This window comes from Notothenia coriiceps, unplaced genomic scaffold (genome assembly GCF_000735185.1).
Source record: "Notothenia coriiceps isolate Sejong01 unplaced genomic scaffold, NC01 NC01_scaffold00037244, whole genome shotgun sequence".
NCBI lineage: Eukaryota > Metazoa > Chordata > Actinopteri > Perciformes > Nototheniidae > Notothenia > Notothenia coriiceps.
This window is the reverse complement of record NW_011369945.1, coordinates 22,541,401-22,546,913: the sequence shown is the minus strand read 5'-3', so window position 1 is coordinate 22,546,913 and position 5,513 is coordinate 22,541,401. Positions and strand designations below refer to the sequence as shown.

General features: G+C 42.3%; 1 protein-coding gene across 1 annotated transcript in view; it reads right to left on the bottom strand.

Moving 5' to 3' along the window:
• ptpn9a (protein tyrosine phosphatase non-receptor type 9a) overlaps positions 1-5,513 on the bottom strand; it is a 411,924-nt gene that overhangs the window by 83,539 nt on the left and 322,872 nt on the right. The window lies entirely within an intron of this gene.

Below are 5,513 nucleotides of genomic sequence, written 5' to 3'. Positions count from 1 at the left end.
CTGTCTGTGGCACACACACACACACACACACACACACACACACACACACACACACACACACACACACACACACACACACACACACACACACACACACACACAGACACACCATTTATTTTCGTATCTTTAGGACTTGTACTTGAAAAAGAGTATTCCTACACTCTGGTACTCAGGTACGAGATCTGAATACCTCTGCACCAAAGTAATACTGTCACCAGAAACTTAGTCAAAGTCACACATGTTGTTATGAGGGGCATGAAGGTGGAGAAGTGTGCAATGTTGGTTAACTAATGCCTGCTTCAAGCTGCTGTTATGACCTGGCTCAAAAGGCCACAACAAAGAGGAGACACACCATATCAACAGTTTAACAAAATATGTTTATTAAAGCAAGTAATTCAAATTAGCCAAATTAATTAAGTGCAAAACAAATGAAGCATGAGGTGTGGATTTCAGTGGTATCAGTAGTGTAAATGCAGGGTGAGGATTGCATGGACATGTGTGAGAGTGTTGAAGTGCACAAAGTGAAGCAACTGAGAACTCATAACATACTCAACCAGAACCAGGTGCCTGTAGGGGAAAGCAGAGGGAAGACAGAGAGGAGCAGAGAGGCTTTAAGTAGCTGCAGGGCACCAGACCCAGGTGCCCTGAGTTACTGCAATCAAGGTGGCTGGATGAAGCACAGCCACAGCCTCTCAAGATGAACCCACAGGGGCATCATACTGCACACAAATAGTGAAAGTTCCTGTCTTGTCTTATTACATCAGCGGCCAGTGGCCCTGGGTTTCCTTTTAACACGGTCCTCAAACACACACTCAAAGGAAACTGTCCCTGAATGACTTTAAAACACAGTGCAATGTATATTGTTTAGCATTTATTGACATTACATTTAAAACAAAAGAAAAGTTGTTGTCAGGCCAGTGGCTGAAGCTGGTCCTAATCCATTTATTCACTTGTCAAGGCAAGTGCAGCACACCAGTCTCTTCCAAAAAGCAGGCTGTCTGATGTTCTCTTTCTCAATCTAAAAATTTAAAAAATCAGTAGAGAAAGAAAAGGAAGCGAAGCAAGCAGAAGAGAAGTTCAACATTGATAACATTTGAAATCCTGTCTGGTCCGGTCGGTTCCACTCTATTCTTGTGTACTGTTTAACTTGTCTGACTGATTACAATGTAAGTGAATACCTACCTTTGAGAAGATACTGCAGAAGAAGCGGGAGAAGTCGACTCAGGGACCTCCAGTGTGTTGGCTGGCTCAGGGACCTCCAGTGTGTTGGCAGGCTCAGGGACCTCCAGTGTGTTGGCAGGCTCAGGGACCTCCAGTGTGTTGGCAGGCTCAGGGACCTCCAGTGTGTTGGCAGGCTCAGGGACCTCCAGTGTGTTGGCAGGCTCAGGGACCTCCAGTGTGTTGGCAGGCTCAGGGACCTACATTGTGTTAGCGGGCTCAGGGACCTCCAGTGTGCTGGGGGGCACAGGGACCTCCATTGTGCTGGGGGGCACAGGGACCTCCATTGTGCTGAGGGGCACAGGGACCTCCAGTGTGTTGGCAGGCTCAGGGACCTCCAGTGTGTTGGGGGGCTCTGGGACCTCCAGTGTGTTGGGGGGCTCTGGGACCTCCAGTGTGTTGGGGGGCTCTGGGACCTCCAGTGTGCTGGGGGGCACAGGGACCTCCAGTGTGTTGGGGGGGGCTCAGGGACCTCCAGTGTGCTGGGGGGCACAGGGACCTCCAGTGTGTTAGAAGGCTAAGAGACCTCCAGTGTGTTGGGGGGGCTCTGGGACCTCCAGTGTGCTGGGGGGCCCAGGGACCTCAAGTGTGCTGGCAGGCTATGGGACCTCCAATGTGTTGGGGGGCTCAGGGACCTCCAGGGTCTTGGCAGAATCAGTGTAATGCAGAGGCTTGTCAGTCTCCTCAAAATCATCCTCCTCTGTCTCCAGATCTTGTGGAAACAAGTAGCTGTGGCATACTGCAGATATCACCTTGTTCAGATTCAGATTCTGATCAAATTGTGTGATCATATCTGAGATGTCTGAATCACTGTCGAAACACCAAGTCTCTCCCATGCTGTCCTCGCTCATGGTTGAATCGGACCAAGATCGTCGAGATATGCAAGAGTCTGGTCAAGGACAGTAATGTGATCTGATGGGTCTGAGAATGAAGGAGAGATGGAGAGTCCTTCCATGTTCTCCTCTTCATTTCTCATCTTGTCTGAATGAGGAATCTGTGGAGATGTAAAACAGTGTTCTTGCTTGTTTTCATTTACTTATAAGCATCTGTGATTTTTGGAAAACATTTCACATGTACTCGTGGCGGCATGCATTTAATTTCTTCTAGTTGGATTAAGTTTACTTGTTGTGAATAAAGTTCACTAAGGACATATGATGTTTAGATAACTTTGTGATAAAAATGTCAATGGTGTGTGTGTTCACCCTTGTTCTTCCATATTAACTATGCCTTAGGCTACATCAACATATATTTGCTGTTACATTGTTTGTTCAACTTTTTTTTTTGTCCTTAATCTCAACCTAAAACTCACTAAATGCTATTCGCACAATTTCCTTCACTGATTATTAGGGCTGTCAAGATAGCAGCGATAGCTAAATGGGTGGCGGTGGCTACAGCTTGCAGGACAATTAACATTGTGGAGGACGAGGGACTGTGTGAGATAATTTGGATCGCATCCAACGTGTCGACTGCACATCACAGCGCATTATTTTGACCCTGGTGGGAACTTCAGTCTCATGCTGTGACTGTTATGAAGACAGAAGAGCGGCATTTCGCTGACAACTGTAAACAGGCCTGTCTGTTTTGAGCAACTGGCTCAGTGCAGAGAAGTAGAGAGAGAGGTTGGGAGAGTATGAGAGGCCGTCTAGCTCACAACTCATACTTGGTTTTACAAACAATATCAGAATCTCACATGTACACCACCAGACTCTTTCACACACGGCATCATACCGTCTTTAATGTACTGTCATTCCTTCCTTCATTTACTATCATACTATCATACATAAATAACTATTCTCTCACACACACAACATCTCTTAAACGCACCATCATACTCTCGTACACACACCACTATCGTCTTTCACAAACAACTATAATCTAATAGAACATTATAATAGTGTATGTGAAAGAGGATAGTAGTATGTGTGTAATCGGTAAACAATGTATGTAAGACAGAATAATAACCTATGTAAGAGGGAATAGTATTTCATGTTAATAACAATAGTCATATATGTAAAACAGAATAGCAGTGAATGAAAGGCCAAATAATAGCTTATATAAGAGACCTAGTTAATGTGAATGACTATAGGTATGTGTATCAAACAGAATGATAGGGTGTGTGCATAAGAATAGTTATGTGTGTGAAAGAGTATGATTGAAAAGGAAGTGAGTTTGATTGAAAAGGAAGTTGGACTAAATTCTCAGTTCCTGATTAGCTCTACGTTTTTTGTTTGACGGACACCGGTAGTAGACTGCTACTAATTTTTTCTATGCAACCCGAAGAGTAAAAGGGTCAAGTCCGTCAGAAAGCAATGATTATAAATGTAAGCCTAACACTGGCTGTGAGGATTAGTAACATGTATTGTGTTTATGTGATGACATTTGGAGATGTTTAAACTGCGTTCAAATGCGTTAGCATTCACGCTAGCATACACGCTAGCCATCCTAGCCTGTATACATGCTTATTGCACTGCTAGCATTAGCTATATTTACCTTGTTTACACTTAGCAGTCCTATGTGTTAATCTGTGTATGTTACACTTGCATGTATGAGATCATTAAGTGCCTTGTATCTTCTTTTTTTATAGTTTCACTCCGTTTGAATGTCAGTAGACTGGAAATCAATAAAGGAGCATGGCTGCTCATTCACTGGCTCTCAAAAGAGTTTGGCTAGCTGTTAAATCTATGTTCACACTGAGACAGGACAACACATAGAGAGAACAGTACACCTATTTTGTAAGTACATACAAGCAGGTCACACAGTATGATCACAAATAGATATTTTTTAGATCAAATATGATCTATTCTTATGTAACAAGACATGACACTATAAGTGTTAATTAAGTCTAAGTAACTCAAAATTAGGTACTACTGTCTTATTGAGCCCATATTGAGCAGAGCATATTAAGACCAAAACTCATGTACAACAACTTCCTTACTTGCAATAAATAAGCACTAATTAGAGGGTTATTGAGGAAAAACTCAACTAATGGCCTATTACTTGTATAATCTGGTCATGTAGAATAAGGCATTAATATTTTTTCTATAATGACTAATAAATAGCCAATATACTGCTAATATGCATGTTAATTATCAACTAGTTGATGGTGAATTTGTGTACCTTAATATAAAGTGTTACCAAAAGTTCTTATTGCAGCTCAAATGTAGCTAGCAGTGCTCTGAGCAGCTTCAGGCTTTGTTTTCAAGGCTGTAAACCAGTCAAGGAAAGAATATTTAAGCAGGCTTCCTGTTGGATCAACCTGACTTCCTTTTAAAGTATGCTCTCTCACAACCAGTACAATGTCCTCTCACATAAACTGTCATAAGCTCTCAAAAACACAAGGGTTGCAGTCGAATAGTCCAACAATCAGCTCCTATCGTCTAAACCTATCGTCTATTCCTTGACCTCTGTGTGAAACGTCATGGGGTTAAAGGCCCTGACACACCAGACCGAAATCGGCCGTTTTCGTTAGTCCGACGACAAGCGTGCCCTGTCGCCCAAACTCAATTTGGGGTGTCCTGCACCGTCGGCCGTGATACGCCTTATTTGGCCTTTCATGGCCGACGCACGGCCGATTCAACATGTTGAATCAGCCACAGGTAGTCGGACAAAGAAATCACTCTGATTGGCTGTACAGCTAGCGAATCAGTGCATGAGAGGCGAAACGGTTGCTTGAGAATGTCTTCCACAAGCAACACTCCAATGGCTGATAGCTCCAGTACCGCACGAAACATGTTTTCGATGGACGAGAGCAGTGGCGTTTTTACATGTACAAAAGTGGTGGGGCACAAAAAACGTAGATGTCTATAAGCTTCTGCAGTGACGTGCAGTGATGTTCATGGATGGTGAGGCACTGACTCTTCAGGTTTACAAATATTATATTTTGACCTAAATCAAAATATAATATTATTTTCAAAAACTTTTTTAGTCTGATGCTTCAATACATTTTAAACAGACAGTTCAACAAAAGGATACCCAAAAACTGTAATTTTATCATTTAAATATTTAATTGTTCTCTCTTAGTAAGATCCCATTTTCAATAAAATGGCGGTCTTACCTTGACTTGAAGATGAAGTCCATTTGCCTATCCTTCTGGACAAAGATCTCTTACTTTTTTGTAAAAGTCCTCCTTATGTTCTTGTAGCTTTAAAAGTCTATCATAAATCTAATCGATAGATTTATGATTAGAAAATTATGAAAGTAGGGTAGACATGTGGATATTATCTGGCTGAACAAAACGTGCATTTATCTAACAGGTACGTTTCCCACAGATCTTATTTTGAGCTATTTTCTAAAAT